We start from the raw sequence: 17,755 nt of genomic DNA, 5'->3' as shown, positions 1-17,755 counted from the left end.
TTGAAGAAGCAAGTGAAGTGCAGTGAAGTAATCACCAGCTTAGGTTAGTTGAAAACAAGTTTTTAGACTTGATTTTGGTGGCAAGCAGCAAGTGAAGTCCAGTGAAGTGAAATATTTACCAGTTTAAATGAGTTGGAAACTTGGTTTTAGACTCTGTTGATTGGGTGATCCTTTATCTTTGTCAGAAAAATCTATCCCCACTGAACTCGTTATAATTGGCTCGATATATGATAAATAATTATGCAATATGTATGTATGTATGTACAGTATATATATATATATATATATAAATATATATATATATATATATATAATATAAAATACATTTGGGGGGGGGGGACATGCTCAGTTTGCTATTCAAGCTAACTTTAGAAGATACCAGTCAGCTGAGAGAAATTCTGTCCTTCAAAAGCTTACAAAAACTGTCAGGTAACCCTGTGTCACTGTTTGTACACACAAGACTTTTATTTAGGCCAACACTGGCAGACTTTCCTTACCTGGAAGAAGTACTTTTGGTCAGAGGTATAAAAAAAAAAAAAAAAAAAAAAAACTGTGCAATTGGTACATCCTGGAATTTTGTTCAGAGTAACATCAGACATAATTATGAGCTGAGGGAAATTTTAATGTTTCACACAACCCCATTTCCATCATAAAGCCCCAGCCTCAAAGTTTCATTATGGACTTAATAGGAAATACGTATGCAGATGTGTACATTATTGGTAATTTGATGTTAATAGATTTGTTTTCACCTGTTTTAACTGGGTCGCTCCTAGAACTGGAATACTAAGTTGTGATTTTATGAAATAGACCATGTAATATAGTGGGGAAAGCCATGAGGTATTGACCTAACTCCTTTTACATTTACTTTGTTCAGTTTTTTGTCCTTTTGTAGCTAGCGTCATGAAGCTTATTGAGAGAATAAGACAGTACAGTAGTGTTAAATCCTTTCCATTGCACTTCTTCATGACAAGCATTATATTCAAGAGCTGATCCCCTGCTATGATACAGGTTTCAAGTTGGAGAGATGGCAGTTTTAGGCCTGGTCAGGGTAAAAGTCAAATACAACATTTTCTGTGGTAATTGAAGAATTAGGACTGTAGTTTTTAGCACTGTATCCTTGTCTCTGTTTACATAATCAAGAAGGCCTCATTATATATTGCTGCATTTTTTATTTCCTCTGCTTTGAAATGCACAGTAAATGAAGTTTGCCAAGTCTGAAGCTATTTACTACTTAAACTTTATCCCTGGTAATTAAAAAGCAAAGACTCTAGTTTTTCACACCAACATTCCCAGTCCTTGCTTACAGTATCATTAAGTCCTTGTTAAACTTTGCGAGTGCACATGCAGTAATTAGAGAAAAGATTCCCTGCTCAGTTTCCTTTGCAGCCTGTTAACTTGTTCACACTAATGGGATATATTTAAACTTCATTCCCTCTATCTGATGATTTTATTTATTTAACTACCAAGATGTTGGAGATATCCATTTCTAGCCTAACCTAAGCTAACACAAACTAACCCAGTCAGAACTAACTGTAATTAACCTCAACTAACCAAAACTAACCTAACCTAACTCCTAAGCTAAATACTATAAGATCATCTGCAGATAGGAAAAAGTTCTGAGGGGTGAAACGTACATTACATATATATATATATATATATATATATATATATATATAATATACGGTAGCATTATTTATTGATATATTTATTTATATAATTATATATATAAGCACATCCTCAGGCTGAAAGTTATAGTAATGTACCAGTTTTGTCCAGTTTACAGCATCAGTTGTAGCTCCGGAAAACAGGTAATATTTTGGAACACATCCCTGGCTTATTTGGGGACTTAGTAGTCATTATTAAGTCCATTTGCTCAAGTACCAAGTAAATTACAGAACAGCTGTCTATTATAGTGGCAGTTTTATGTAGACTTTTTCCATTTATAGATTATGTATGTATGTGAAGAAAAAGTGGTAATACAGTACATCCTGGTCATTTGTAGTGAGAAGTGTACTGTCAACTTGACTACTGTGGCAGCTGAATGGATTGTCTGGCATTACCTGGAATAGTACTGTGATAGTCTGGACCATTAGTATTTATACTCAGACTCCTGTGACACTCTCAGCTGACTTGAATCATCTGGCATTACCTGGAATAGTACTGTGATAGTCTGAACCATTAGTATTTATACTCAGACTCCTGTGACACTCTCAGCTGACTTGAATCGTCTGGCATTACCTGGAATAGTACTGTGATAGTCTGAACCATTAGTATTTATACTCAGACTCCTGTGACACTCTCAGCTGACTTGAATCGTCTGGCATTACCTGGAATAGTACTGTGATAGTCTGAACCATTAGTATTTATACTCAGACTCCTGTGACACACTCAGCTGACTTGAATCATCTGGCATTACCTGGAATAGTACTGTGATAGTCTGAACCATTAGTATTTATACTCAGACTCCTGTGACACTCTCAGCTGACTTGAATCGTCTGGCATTAGGTGGAGTAAAATATAAAGTGATGTTCCAGCCATGACAGGGTAAGGGTCATATTCTGAGTGGCTTTGGAGATTACTAAACACATTTTCCTTAGTGATTTACTCAGCACTTTACACATCATCTTCCTCATGTGTGCGACTGATTCAAACTGTGTGGATATTCAAATAGTATAAGTACCTGTACCATACAAGGTGATGATGATGTGTAATCTGCATAATACATCATTCAGGAAGATGTGATGTGAAGCCTTCCATACCACCTGCAATGTGGGCCGTATTGCATTCTGGATTTGTATTCAAGAGTTGTATACTATGTTGTTAAAGGTTGTTTAAGGTTGTTTATTACTGAGCTGTCTGTAGAAACTTGTGTTGGTACTGATCACAAGGGGCATATCTAGTACTGCAAGGGAGGGGGGGGATTGCACTTTGTAAATGCAATATCTTTGACCCACAGTACTGAGAAGAGGAGAGGGAAGGGGAAGAGGTATGTAAAATGAGGGAAAGAAATGTAGAATTAGTTATGTTTTTTGCAGGGACCCTTTTAAAAATTGATTATTGATATTATAAAAAAAAATCAAAATCTCATTACAGATTTTTTTTTTTTTTTTTTTTTTTTTTTTTTTTTTTTTTTCATCGTCTGATATTTTTTCCAACTTTAGGATGGGATGAGGTAGGTACCAAAAAACAAAGAAAGAAAAAGCAAAGTAATGGGAGAACAGTAAATAGCATGCCCAGTGAAATATGCCCTACTCACACATGCCTTTCAAACTTCATTCTCCACTAAATTTCAGAAATTTGCCACAGAAAGTTTCATTGCTACATATAAAAGCTGATCTGCCACTTCCCCAGGTTCTCAGGGTCTTGGGCAAACTTAAGCTTTGGAACACAGTTAGCAGACAGTAAAAGCCAATAATGTCCTTTGAGGAGGAGGAGGGGGGGGGGGACTTTTAGACAACCAGAGGGGGAGTTGGTGGAGGTTGGGGGAGAGAGAAAAAAAAATGGATATGTCCTTTGTGACTGCATTGATTGTGTTTGTGTTATTGATCCATTCAGCTTTACTATACGTACTGTATGCTGTTTTAGTTATAGGGTTCCCAGCTTACTTTGCATTTTGATTTTTATATAGCATTTGTCATAGTGCTAGGTTTGGGGCACAGTCTCATTATCAGCTTTACCATAAGTACCGTATACTCTGTGATAGGGTGCCCACCACATTATAATTATTGGTGGAGAATTTATTGATCACATGTGGTCGTAGATTGTGTTCTGCCTAACATTACGTTTCATAGTATACATCATTTGTTCATGTTAAGTTCATTTATCCAAATACTGCACCTGTTTTGTCCAGAGAATTATTGTGTAACACTTGTCACAGTTTACTGATGTTTTTACTTACCATCAAGATTTATCTGTGTATTTGTAAAATGAATGATAATCAAATTGTCTGTGTGAGTTTGTTGATCTTGTATTACAGGCATCTCTCATTTAAAGTATAGAATATTAGCAGTCAGACACTGTTTACTTTAAATGGAGCAAGTTTAACCTTTTTGTAGGAAGAGATCTTTTGTAAATGAAATGAAGCTGTTGAATGTAGGAAGAAAGAAATAGCTGTAATGGATAGTTTGGTACTGAAGGGGTTCGTGAACAGTATTTCTAACCTTTTCACTGTGAAAGCTCGTATTTAAGTGAAGAAAGTCTTCTGATAATACTAACAGTTTAATAAAATTGGGTTTTTGCAAGTTCAAACTTACTTTTTACTATGTGCTTCCACTCTTGGAGGCACCCTTAAGGAAGAGGCATCGTTACTTTTAGCAGCACACGGGTATTAGAAATTGTGAGTGTGAATAAGTCTTCAGTCCATGGATTCAAAAGTACAGTAATGCCTGTAACAGATTTAATTTGTGCTCTGTAGGCGCTGTACTGCACTGTGATGTGGCTAGGACTGGACTAAGTGGGTAAAGTCTGCCACATGTCTTCCAGGTCAAGAGGGTTAGGACTAACAAATGCAGATGCTACTGCTCCTTGCAAAGCCTGCAGTTTAGTGAATGGTGTTTCACTAGCCAATGGCTGCTACCTGCATGTGGTTTGGTGGTCACACATTATCATTCCTCATGTTTTGGACTATACCTGATGTTATGCATCTTGGTTTGTCATGGTTGGTGATATTATTAAAATTGTTAGAATCCTAAAGGCACAGACACACACAATCCTGGACAGCGTAGTGACAGGTCATGGGACCAGATAAGCACACAAATAAGTAGTTGATACAATAGAATCAATATTTCATAGTTGAGTGGATGGCAGCAACAGATGAAATTGGAACCCTTGTGACCACATGTGGTTGGAAGTACTGTACATGGTCAAGTGCTTTATCAAGCAAGTGAACAAGAGATTATAGCAGAATTGGAGGGATGTCATTGTGCCTTAAGGCATGTAACTAAACAAGTACGGTAATGCACCTCTACAACTGTCCCTTCATTATTTGGCATCAAGGGTTGTTTGAAGTCTCTTCTTGAATACAGAGCCACAGTATTGTTATCCTTGTCTTATTCTGCAGCTGAGCTATGGGATTAGGCTTCCAAAGTACAAAAATCTCGGCCAAGTCAAGGTGGACAAACCAAAAAATGTGCGACTCACATATCTCAGAAGGGTGGTACAGTAGCAGCAGGAGATCTATCATTTCTGCAGCTGAACTATGGGGATTAGGCTGCCAAAGAACAAAAATCTCAGCCAAGTCAAGGTGGACAAACCAAAAAAATGTGCAACTCATATCTTAGAAGGGAGTTAACAGCAGGAGTTCTGTCACTTCTGCAGCTGAACTATGGGGATTAGGCTGCTAAAGAACAAAAATCTCGGCCAAGTCAAGGTGGACAAACCAAAAAATGTGCAACTCACATATGTCAGAAGGGTGGTAGCAGCAGATCTGTCACAAGGGGCACAGAGGTGAACCAGTTATTTGTGGTTATATTTCTGTTGGTCTGGTGGTACAGCCTTGCTAGCTCTTAGTGAAGTAATGGCCAAGGCTTTGCCCATCCTGGGGTCTTGTCCCCTGCTTCCCCACGTAAGGAATCACACCCAGTAGATACTTGTTATCATTTGCGATGTCATATTTCTCAGGTTTCTTGGGGATGTACATGTGGAAGGAGCATCTGCCTTTGAACCCCAGCAGCTGCTCGTCCTGTCAGGTTCTCATTTGGTTTGTACATTTTCCCACACTTATCAGTGGACATGTGCCAGATTTATTTAATGGGTGCAAACTTGTCCCTCTGCCGTCTTTCCTCCCTTGTGTCGGGGTCATCAAACCGCAGACAGTTCAGTAGGAACTCGAAGCGACCCTGAGACATGGCTGCACCAGTGCTGAGGTTCTACATTTCTGTAATGGACAGATGGTTGTCTGTCTGGCAGCTACTGAAGATTATAGCCCCCAGTATTGCATGCAACTCAGCTGGTTCATTTGTGGAGTGCATTGCCGTTTGCTGTACACACTTGGAAGCCTGCAGTTGATTTCTCTTGTTTATCTATTCAACTAAACTGAATCTCTCTGTGCCTCCTGTGTTGGCCTTGAGATTAAGGCTGGGACAATGTTACATGCTGCTGTTCTTGTAGATGAGCATAACTGTGGATGACAACTCCATCTAAAACCAGAAGTGTGTGTGACAGTGCGCTGAAGTGAAAATCTACAATTGATGGAGCATCATCATCGTCATTGTCACCGGGGGGTCATCGTCTTCTCCTATAAACAGCTGGAGGTGCAGCAGGGGCAGCAGCATAGGCAGCAGGAGATGCAGCTGGGTATCAGGGGAGGCAGCAGGGTGTGGGTCTACCATGTGGCTGGTGGTAGGCCTAGGTGACATATGGGCCACGTGTGACTTGATAGGGGTCAGTATGCCTCTTTGTTTTTTCTGTCCACATTGTTGGCAGACTTCATCATTATTACTACCTTTGTCACTGTCTTTAGATGTTGACACACATTCTTTGTACGGGTCACTGTCGTACAGGACCCCACTTTCTACGTCATCCTCTTATCTCCTCATCTTCATCATCACTCGCTTTTGGTAATGCACTAGTTACCTTTATTAGGTGCTGTGGTTGTTTGTCGGATAACTTTCCGCGTCTCGTTTCGCTTTGCTATTTAGTCAGTCTGAAATGTACAGTAATATTATATACCTGCAAAGAAAAACACTTCATTGAACAAAACAACCATACACCATCACAAATGCTGGGGGTCTTCCACTCGGGAAGAAAGTCACATGTTACTACAAACTCCAAGTAGAAAACACCTGAAATCCACTCTATGGAAAAAACCCAGTGAGCAAGCTGGGCAACGCTGCTCCTGTGACCTCAGCACAACCCAAACTGAAGCTATAGGGCAGGGTGGGGTGCTGGGCCCACCAACCACATGGTGCTTATGTGATCACCCATAGCGTCAGGTGATTTCTACCTGGGGTTTGTGTTCTAGGGTTAAGCAGTCTGATGTAATGCACCATGGTTTGTCATGGTTGATGATATATTAGAATTGTTTGAATCCCAAAGACACACACACACACAACCCTGGACAGCCTAGTGACAAAGCATGGCACCAAACAACTACACAAGCAGGTGGATGATACAAGAGAAACATTATTTTATGGTTGGGTGGATAGCAGCCACAGATGAAATTGCAACCCATGTGATCACATGTGGTTGGAATTATTGTACATTGTCAAGTGGTTTATCAAGCAAGTGAACAAGAGATTGTAGCAGCTTTGGAGGAATGTCATAGTCTTTAGGCATGTAACTAACTATTTATAATGCCTATTTCGCATCAAGGGTTGTTTGCAATCTTCTCTTGGATGCAGAGCCACAGTGTTGTTATCCTTGTCTTCTTCTGCAGCTGAGCTATGGGGATTAAGCTGCCAAATAACAAAAATCTCAGCCGAGTCAAGGTGGACAAACCAAAAAATGTGCAACTCACATATCTCAGATGGGTGGTACAGTAGCAGCAGGAGATCTCTCACTTCTGCAGCTGAGCTATGGGGATTAAGTTGCCAAAGAACAAAAATCTCAGCCAAGTCAAGGTGGACAAACCAAAAAATGTGCAACTCACATATCTCAGAAGGGTGGTAGCAACAGGAGATCTATCACTAGGGGCACAGACGTGAACTAGTTATTGTCGTCACATTTCTGTTGGTCTGGTGATACAGCCTTGTCAGATCCTTAGTGAAGTAATGGCCAAGGCTTTGGCCATCCTGGGATCTTGTCCTCTGCTTCCCCAGGTAAGGAATTGCACCCAGTAGATACTTGTTGTTATCATTTGCAAGAACAAGTGCAGTGGGTTCTATAAAAGCCCACGTTCCTTTGAAGCAAAGCCTGGATCCTCTCTTTGGCTCATTGGTAACGTGCGTGCATGATAAGTGCGAGGGCCTGAGATCAAATCTCGGCCAGGACAGTGTGATTAATTTGTTAAGTTTCATTTTGGTTATTACACAAGCTTGGTGCCATATTTTGCAGGTTAGTTGGGGGTGTACATGCAGAAGGGACACCTGCCTCTGAAGCCCAGCAGCTGCTCGTCCAGTTAGGTTCTCACTTGACTTGTACATTTTCCCACACTTATCATTGGATATGTGCCAGATCTTTTTAATGGGTGCAAACTTGTCCCTCTGCCGTCTCTCCTCCCTTGTGTCGGGGTCATCAAACCGCAGACAGTTCAATGGGAACTTGAAGGGACCCTGAGACATGGCTGCACCGGTACTGGGGTTCCACATTTCTGTGATGAACAGATGGTTGTCTGTCTGGCAGCTACTGAAGATTATAGCCCCCAGTATTGCATGCAACCCAGCTGGTTCATTTGTGGAGTGCATTGCCGTTTGCCGTACATACTTGGCAGCCTGCAGTTGAATTCTCTTTTTTGTCTGTTCAACTATCTTGTCTATAATCCAGTCCTCAAACAGCAGCCTGAAGCACATCTCAGGGGTGTCAGCACTCGTGCCTTCTGTGTTGGCCCTGGGATTAAGGCTGGGACAATGTCCTGTGCCAGGGATGGATCCAGGGGGGGGAGGGGATGCATTCCCCCCCCCCCACCAGCCATGCATTTTGAATAAAGAGGCAGTTTCAACATTGAAATATCAGTATGTCGCGTCAAGTCTTTGGTTGAATCAGCAAATCAGACCCCCCCACTGAAAATTTCTGGATCCACCCCTGTTGGACCTGTGCTGCTGTTCTTGTAGATGAGCGTAACTGTGGATGACAACTCCACCTAAAACCAGAAGTGTGAGACAGTGCGCTGACGTGGAAGTCCACAATTGATGGAGCGTCTTCATTGTTATTGTCACATGGGGCTGCTTCTTTCCCTACAAACAGCTGGAGGTGCTGCAGCTGAGACGCAACTGGGTATCAGGGGAGGCAGCAGGGTGTGAGCTGACCATGTGGCTGGTGGTAGGCCTAAGTGACACATGGGCTGCGTGTGACTTGGAAGGAGTCAACATGCGTCTTTGTTTCTTCTCTCCAAATGGCCAGCAGGCCTAATCATTATCACTAACATCATCAATGTGATTAGATGTCAGCGCACATATTCTTTGTACACATCACTGTCATACAGGACCTCACTTTCTACGTCATCCTCTTATCTCCTCATTTTCATTATCACTCATTTGTGGTAGTGCACCAGTCACAGTTATTAGGAGCTCAAGTTGTTCGTCAGATAACTTTCTGCGCCTCATTTCACTTTGCTATTTAGTCAGTCTGAAATGTAATATTTGATACCTGCAAAGAATAACACTTCAGTTAACAAAACAACCATACACCATCACAAATGCTGGGGGTCTTCCACCCGGGAAAAAAGTCACTTGTCACTACAAACGCCAGGTGGAAAACGCCAGAAATCCACTGTGGAAAAAACCCAGGGAGCAAGCTGCTTGACACTACCTCCCCAACACAACACAAACTGAAACTACAGGGCAGGCCAAGGTGCTGGACCCACCACCCACATGGTGCTCATATGATCACCCATAGCATCAGGTGATTTCCACCCAGGGTTTGTGTTCTAGGGTTAGGCATGGTTGATAATATATGGTTTGTCATGGTTGATGGTATATTACAATTATTGTTAATGCACACACACTCAACCCTGGACAGCCTAGTGACATGGTATATTACAGTTATCATGAATGCACACACACAACCCTGGACAGCCTAGTGACATGGTATATTACAATTATCATGTATGCACACACACAACCCTGGACAGCCTAGTGACATGGTATATTACAATTATCATGAATGCACACACACAACCCTGGACAACCTAGTGACAGAGCATGGCACCAGACAACTACACAAGCAAGTAGATGATACAAGAGAAACAATATTGTGTGGTTAAGTGGATAGCGCCACAGATGAAATTGGAAACTCGTGACCACATGTGGTTGGAAGTACTCCACATTGTCAAGTGCTTTATCAAGCAACTGAACGAGAGATTGTAGCAGCATTGGAGGAATGTCATTATGTCTTAAGGCATGTAACAAACCATTTATAATGCCTATTTCGCATCAAGGGTTGTTTGAAATCTCTTCTTGGATGCAGAGCCACAGTATTGTTTTCCTTGTCTTATTCTGCAGCTGAGTTGTGGGGATTAGGCTGCCAAATAACAAAAATCTCAGCCAAGTCAAGATGGACAAACCAAATAATGTGACTCATATATCAGAAGGTTGGTAGCAGCAGAAGGAGTAGAAATGGAGCAGCTGTACAGTAGTAGTAATTGCAGAGGCATAGCCAGGAATTGAAGATTGGGATAGCCAAGACAGTTAAGGAGTGATTCAGTGAAGTTCTTCAGGCTGTCAGAGGGTATTCCTACAGAGATTTGAAGTGGCCAATGCCTCCCTGGCCATACCAAGAAGACAGAAGCAGCAGCAGCATCAACCCCAGTAGGAGCAGGAACAGCAGTGTAGTCCCCATAGTGTACTGCTGATAGTGATGTATGTGGGGAAGACAACTCATTCAGTGTTGCTTCTCTGTCAGCCTTGTTCTCATCTGTCCCTGCAACCTGCCACTAATCCATCTTCCATATTTGATAGGGCGTGTATCCAACAGTGACTCTGTGCCAAAGCAAAAGTTTGCCACAAATTGTGCTCAAAGTTTGGCAAAATTTCAACTTGTGTAACATTGTTACACTTAATAGCAGTGAGATCCTTTTTGGTCACAGTGTAGTTTGAGGTGTTTACTTTGATGTTATACTGTTAAATTCACCAAAATACCGACAAAGAGCGTTGTTATTTTGTAATGAATGAATGAATTAGAATATGTTGATAAGAAGGAGAGCCAAACTCTGAGAACGATTTGGGGAATAAAACGCAATCTAATGCCTATTTTGTATTATTTTCTTGTGTTTTTTAATGTTCTCTCATTTGCAATAACAAAGAATATGGCTGCAATTTAGAAGTTAATGAAGATGGTAAATAGAAAAAAAAAAAAAAAAAAAAAAACGGCTATGAAAGCAAGAGAAGAAAGTGCATGGACATAAACTTACTAATTATTAACCCGCGGCATCCCGTCGACGTTCTTTAACCTCCAAACGTTTTGTCACTGCCAATCCCGTCGACTTACATAAACGCGAATCAATTGCAAGGTCCCTATTTTCCACAATTTTCAATTTTTGCGAGTGATTTTTGGTATGTATACACGTGACACCTTCCTCTACAAGATGCCAGGCAGGGACAATGCCTTACCCAGCATGACCTCCCCCCCCACCCCCACCCCCCGAACGCCATTGTCTCAGCAATTCACCTGTTATCAGTGACTGGGCCAGTAAAGCCATGTCATGCCATGGTACAAAATTCAGGGCCAGAGCGATTCCCCAATCAATGACAATGTGGAGGACAAACTTTACATAGCATTAGAGGAAGAAACAGTCAGAAATGATGATCAGGTAATGTGGCAATAAAAGGTCAGGTATGGTGATGAATTAGTGAATGAAACAATGCTTATAATGTCTATATTACTGCTTGAAAACCAATATACTTTCGTACTGAATATAAATTCGTACCAAGTAAATAAATAAATACCGTTTACGAGTGGTGTGAAATAGTTATCCTCCCATAGAACTCGTTTTCTTTGGTGCCAGCTTGTTAGAAAACCCAGTAAAGTAAGGAGGTGCTCCTACCTGTATCGAGTATTTTAAACCTCAGGTGAGCGATTTCTCTATGAATTTTCGATGTTTCTCACCAAAAGCGGAGATTTGAGCCAAAAAAAAAAAAAAAAAAATCCAAAAATGGTCGGGATTGGGGGGAGTCAGTGGTGGAAAAGTGGTCGGGATGGGGTGGGTTAATAATGCAATGGTGGATAAAAATAATGATAATGTATAGAAATATTCATTTTTGAATAATAGAAATTGCAGAAAAAATAATGAGTAATCAGTGTGAGAGAACAGCACATATACTACTGGTATACTGACAGACCCTCATCAATTAGGTAGATTGACAAACACTAAGTAATTTAGTTAGGCAGATAGATAGAGTAGTCCAAGACATGAAAGAGCAACCCATCATCAAGTAGTGACATGAGATTAGGAACTACAGGTTGCCAGTAGTAAACAATAGTTGCATGATAGTGGCTGCCTGAGTTTTCATTGGCTCATTACACGCCTGCTGAATGGAAAATGTGCACTCCAGTGAAAGTTAGCCTTGATGTCCACCACTTCACGCAAGACATTTCTTTGACAGGTCAGGTGGGCAGAAAAAAGATTTTTTTCTAATTTTTTTCAGCCTAATTGACAGTGTCATTTTGAGGCTAGTTCCTCCACCAACTGTTAGGGGAAGGGTCACTACAGTGTGATCTGACATCAAACAAAATTCAGGTGGGATGGTACATAGACACTGTTGGATACGTGCCCCCTCATTTGGTTCCGTCATGCCATCAATCCTACACCTTCACATTCCAGGGCTCCACAAAGCTTCTTCATCTCAGTCCACTCTGAGCATATTCACTTTCCAAGCATCCACCACTTCATCATGATGTTGCCGTGGTAATGAAGGCAATCATGTTCTTTCACTCTTCTGTTGCTGCATCTCCACCAATTAGATCTATACCAGCACACTCGGTCAGCCAGTCACAATTGTGAACATTTGCAATTTCCTCCACTGTTACTGCAGATCACTCCCTGTTTTTTCGTGGAGATGACATAATGGCCAAATATGCCTCCAAGTTAAGGAGCAGAGGGTAAAATAAATTAACCTCTTAGTTCCCAGAGCTGCTGTGCGAGGGATTTTGCTGGAGGGGTGCTAGGCGCACTGCCCTTTGCCTGTCGGCTCATACTCGTGAAGCTCATAGGTCCCTACCCAAGGGTTCCCTTCTTAATTAAATTTTGAAAATGCCCTATTCTGTCGAGTATTGAGCACACGGGGTGCAGAGAGGTTAAGAAAATAAATGAATTAAATAAAATAACTAATCACAGACAAAATGATGCCCATACTTCTGGTGTGTGCTCTTGGAGTGATCACTATCATTGTAACACTTCCCACTGTCATATGTGAAATGAATATACTGAAGTCCAAAAACAGAAAAGCATCCATCGATCATCCAATCCTACATCACCCCATGAGCGCAAGAGACTGGGGCCAGGCAAGCTGGTCCCGTCATTTAAGCAGAATTATTAAATTGAGCAAGTAAAATCATCATGTGTAAAGTTGATGAAAAATTATGTATGAGCAAGTTAAAAGTGAATATGATGTAAATGCAATTCATCAACAATCAAAACTTTAAGTGAGAAGTGCCTGTACTGTACATTCTTCTGACATTTGTGCTTGGAATTACTATCATCATTGTTGTAATTTTCCTGGTTTGTAAGGAGGATGAGTGCAGTAAAATCCAGACACAGAAAATGAAAAATGTGTAAAATACGCACATGAAAAGCTCAACATTACATCTGGTGTAATCCCTGAGGGTGGCCAGTTTGCAGTTCTTTTTCCTGACAACGTTTTAGTTTTAGCCTTCTTGTTTGTGCAAGTATTTTAACAGCTGAGTTAGGAGGCAGTGGTTCAGTCAGTAGAGAGGTGGCCTGCAGTCATACTGGACCCAGCTTCAAATCCCCGCTGGGGCAGGGAACAGTTAAGGGATATGAATTTAATAAAAACAGACTTTACTGATCTACCACCAACGTCGTAAAAATACTCCTGCTAATACCAATACACCAGTCCTGTATGGGACAGCCCTAGCATGTATTCAATATGGACGGTGGGTGTTAGCGCCGAAGTGGTGACATGCAGAGGTGTATGGTATGTAGGAGTACTACTGGGCCTTGGGAGCAGGCTGTGAAGCCTGTGCTCAGAGTTGGACACATAAAAAATATATATATATATATACAGTAATCCCTCTAATATCCGAACGCCCACTATCCGAACATCCCCACTAACTGGACATAATCATCCCGGGATCCAATATTCCCAAAATGGTCCGAAAACCGCAAAAAAAAATCGGAAAAAAAGAAAATTCCCGCCCATAATTTGAACTTGGCACGCGGGGCGCGGGACATCTTTGTTGTGGCTCGTCGCAAGTGAACGCTCGTCGTCATGGCTGCCCACGTGCTCGCTTTTGTGGTGGTGCCTTACCTGCTGCAGGCATTCCTGCTGCTCTCATGCCTCTTCTTCATGTGTGTGATGATGGCCCCGCCGCCTGAGAAGAGGAAGAGAGTGGTGTTGACTCTGGAGAAGAAGCGGGAGATATTGGAGAAAGTAGATGTGGGGTGGTCTTCTTCACGCATCCTCCGCGAGTTTAACCTGGCCCGATCTACTTTGTTTGATATTAAGAGATCCCAAGACAAACTCATGCAGTACACGGCCGACTTCTCATCGAGAAACAAACGCAACGTGGAGAGGAAGGTGATGTTTACCCCCAAGTTTGCTGAAATTGACCGCTCCACGTTGATTTGGTATCGACAGCAACGTGCTGCTGGTGTGATGGTACGTGGTACAGAGCTGAAGGCTGCTGCTGAGAAGTTCGTCAGGCTTCACGACGCCCTAGACTTCAAGGCATCCGAGGGTTGGCTCTTCGCGTGTAAGTTACGGCATGGCCTTACCAACCGTAAGGATCATGGCGAAGCTTTGGACGCTAACGAAGATGGAGTTGACGAGTTTCAGCTCAAGGTGAATGGCTTGATCGACAGGGAGGGCCTCACTCTCGGTCAAGTCTTCATTGCTGACGAAACTGGTTTATTCTGTCGCTCTTTGCCAACGAATACTCTAGCCGAGGAGACGGAGAAGCGTGTACCTGGCCGCAAGCTCTCCAAGGAATGGATATCTGCTTTGTGTTGTGCCAATGCTAATGGCATGCACCAGATTAAGCCTGTTATTGTTGGCCGCGTAAAGCAGCCTCGGTGTCTTCGTGGAGTGATGGATGTCCTTCCTGTCGTCTGGTACCATTCTTTGAAGGCATGATTCACAGCCCAGATCTTCAAAGACTGGTTCCACCGCCATTTCGTCAAGGTCATACATTACCAGACGGAGAAACTGGGAATCCCTCGCGACCAGGTAAAGGCCCTCCTTCTCCTCGACAATTCACCTGCCCACCCATGCGACAAGGACTTGGTGGCTGAGAATGGCCGTATTAGGTGCATGTTTCTGCCAGCTAATACGACTGTTCTCATCCAACCAATGGACCAAGGAGTGATCATGGCAATGAAGCGCCTATACCGCCGGAAGTTCCTGGACAAGGTGATGGTTGTTCTCGAGGACGAGCGCAGGGAGGGACGGGACACGCGAGGCCAGCGGCCTTTGGAAAACCTTCACTGCTACAACACCAAGTCTGCAATCTACAACAGGGCCAGTGCATGGAAGGAAATCCCTGTCAAGACTCTAGAAAATGGTTGGTCTCGTCTGCTTCTCGGAACGGATGTGGAGTACGATTTCCTAAGTTTTGACGTGGATGACTTCCATGCACGTCTACGTATGCACAGCGACGATGTTGATGTGGACGACGTGCGTGAGTGGTTGGATGATGACGAGGGCGATCCTGGGTATCAGACCCTGTCTGATATCGAGATCGCATCTTCAGTTGTAGGTGTCAGTACCCAGCTTGAAGATTCCGACGAGGACAGCAACGATGATGCGAACTCTTCTCAGCATGACACAACTCCAGCCATCCCCAAGCTGAGCGCACTCCGGGAACACCTAGAGTTCTTTCTGGACCACCTGGAACACCTGGACTGCGACAGGGAGATGGTGCCATTGGGACTTGTGGAGGAAGTGCGTGCTTTCAGGCAGCGCATCATAAATCATCAGAATCGTCGTTATTTGCGTCAGTCAACGATTGACAGTTTTTTCAGGCCCGTGACCCCCGCTGTGCCCAGCCCTGGCTCCGCTCCGTTGCCTCCCCAAGACAGGCCCTCATGCTCCGAGCCACAGCCCAGCACATCAGCCATGGTGGAGTCACTGCTCGACGTGAGTTTGCGTGTGTCTTCAGAGTCGTCTGCAGTGGGTACACCATCACCACGACCCAGCGACGCACCCCTAGGTCACCTCCCTGTGCTACTCACAGAGTCTGACTGTGATTAGATGCCAAGAACTTCTCTACTAGACCACACGGGAATTTACAGTGTTGTGCAGTGAAAAGACAAACAATTTTTGGACTAAATTTAACGTATATTAACTTGTGTGTTTTTGGTTTAGAAAATGGTTAAAAGAGTGGAAAGACTTAAAGTGCAGAGTGCAACACTTATTAAGTTACAATGGAGCAGAAGTTAGAAAAGAGTGCGCACTGTGAAGAGAATGGACTTTTGAGTGCGAATGACTAAGTTCAGTGCAAGACTTCATGAACAGTGTACTGCAAGTGCTTCAGGAAATCCTTCTTACTGTCAGAGTCTGAGAGGAGGCGGTTATTCATTGAGATGGCCATGGACTTGCTGTAAGTAGGCAGAATGTTTCATACTGTACTCTACTGTATTTTCCATACTATACTTACCTCAAACACCTCATTTCACTCTTTTATGTCCCTTAGTGGTGTGAATATGCTGTGTCTTAGGTGCTATGCATGTGCAGTAGGGAGGTGTTTTTCTGAGTTAGGCTAGGTTAGGGTCCATAACTACCAGTCCAGGAGCCAGGGACTTGTAAGTACCCAGAATGTTGAATATTGTATGAATCTGCCTCCAAAACCTCATTTTATGCTTCTTTTGCATTTATTTCAGTCTTTTATGTCCTTTATTGGTGTGATTTGGGTCTTAAATAGGTGCTATGCATGTCCAGAGGGAGTTGTATAGGTGTTTTTCTGAGTTAGGGTCCATAAGTACAAGTCCAGAAGCTGGGGCCCAATGTCCGGACAGTACCACTATCCACACCTGCCTGTGGCTCTATTACGTCGGATATTGGAGGGATTATATATATATATATATATATATATATATATATATATATATATATACTGTATATATGCCCTCTTGTTTGCATTGTGGTATATTTGTTCCTCTTCATTTTTGATGTTCTATGATTCTTTTAGTGTTCTGTCCCTTATTCAGTCCCCTTCTACTTTTCACCTTTTAATCCTTTGTATCCTGGAATGATTGTTCCAAATCTCTTTTCGTCGTAAATCAGCTCAGCTCTGTTGGATCCCAGGACATGCAGACATCGCAGGCAATGAATGTGCTTGAACAGTTGGCTCGCACATCACTTAGACTGCATAGCTGTTGCCTGGGATGCCTCACCTTCCTTACTCATTCCAGTCTCTGATTTCCTTCATGCTCTGTCTTCCTTCCTTAAACATCGCTGGCATTCTTGTTGGGACTCTATCACTAATAGTAAACTCCTTTTTGTTAAACCCTTTATTTCTCCCTGGTTGACCCCTTGTCACCATAATTGGAGGTGGGAGTTTGCTTTAGCTCGCCGTAGAATTGGTTGTACTATGTTTACTCACTTATTTGATGTCCAGTGACCACCCTCCCCTCTGTACTCGTTGCAATACCCTCCTCTCCGTAATCCATACTTTCCTTTATTGTCTTCTTTACACTGTACAGTAATGTGTTACTTTTCCTTTCTTGACTTACCTTCGACGTCCCACTCATCTTAAGACTTTCTTTGAGAATCACCATATTTTTTATTCCAAAATATCATGTCCTTCCTTACCTCAGTTGGTCTTTCAGACATTTAATTCCATTCCCTATTTAAGTAGTCCTGTTTGTAATATGATATACTTCTTTCATTAATACATTTTTTTAAACACGCCGTATCAGTGTTCATATCCCACCCAGCATACACAACTTTTAGCCGATGATCCAGCGCTATGCTGGATTTTGGCA

The sequence above is a fragment of the Coenobita brevimanus genome, chromosome 61 (genome assembly GCF_032717465.1).
Source record: "Coenobita brevimanus isolate Jiangsu-jjx chromosome 61, ASM3271746v2, whole genome shotgun sequence".
NCBI lineage: Eukaryota > Metazoa > Arthropoda > Malacostraca > Decapoda > Coenobitidae > Coenobita > Coenobita brevimanus.
This window is presented reverse-complemented; position numbering follows the sequence as displayed.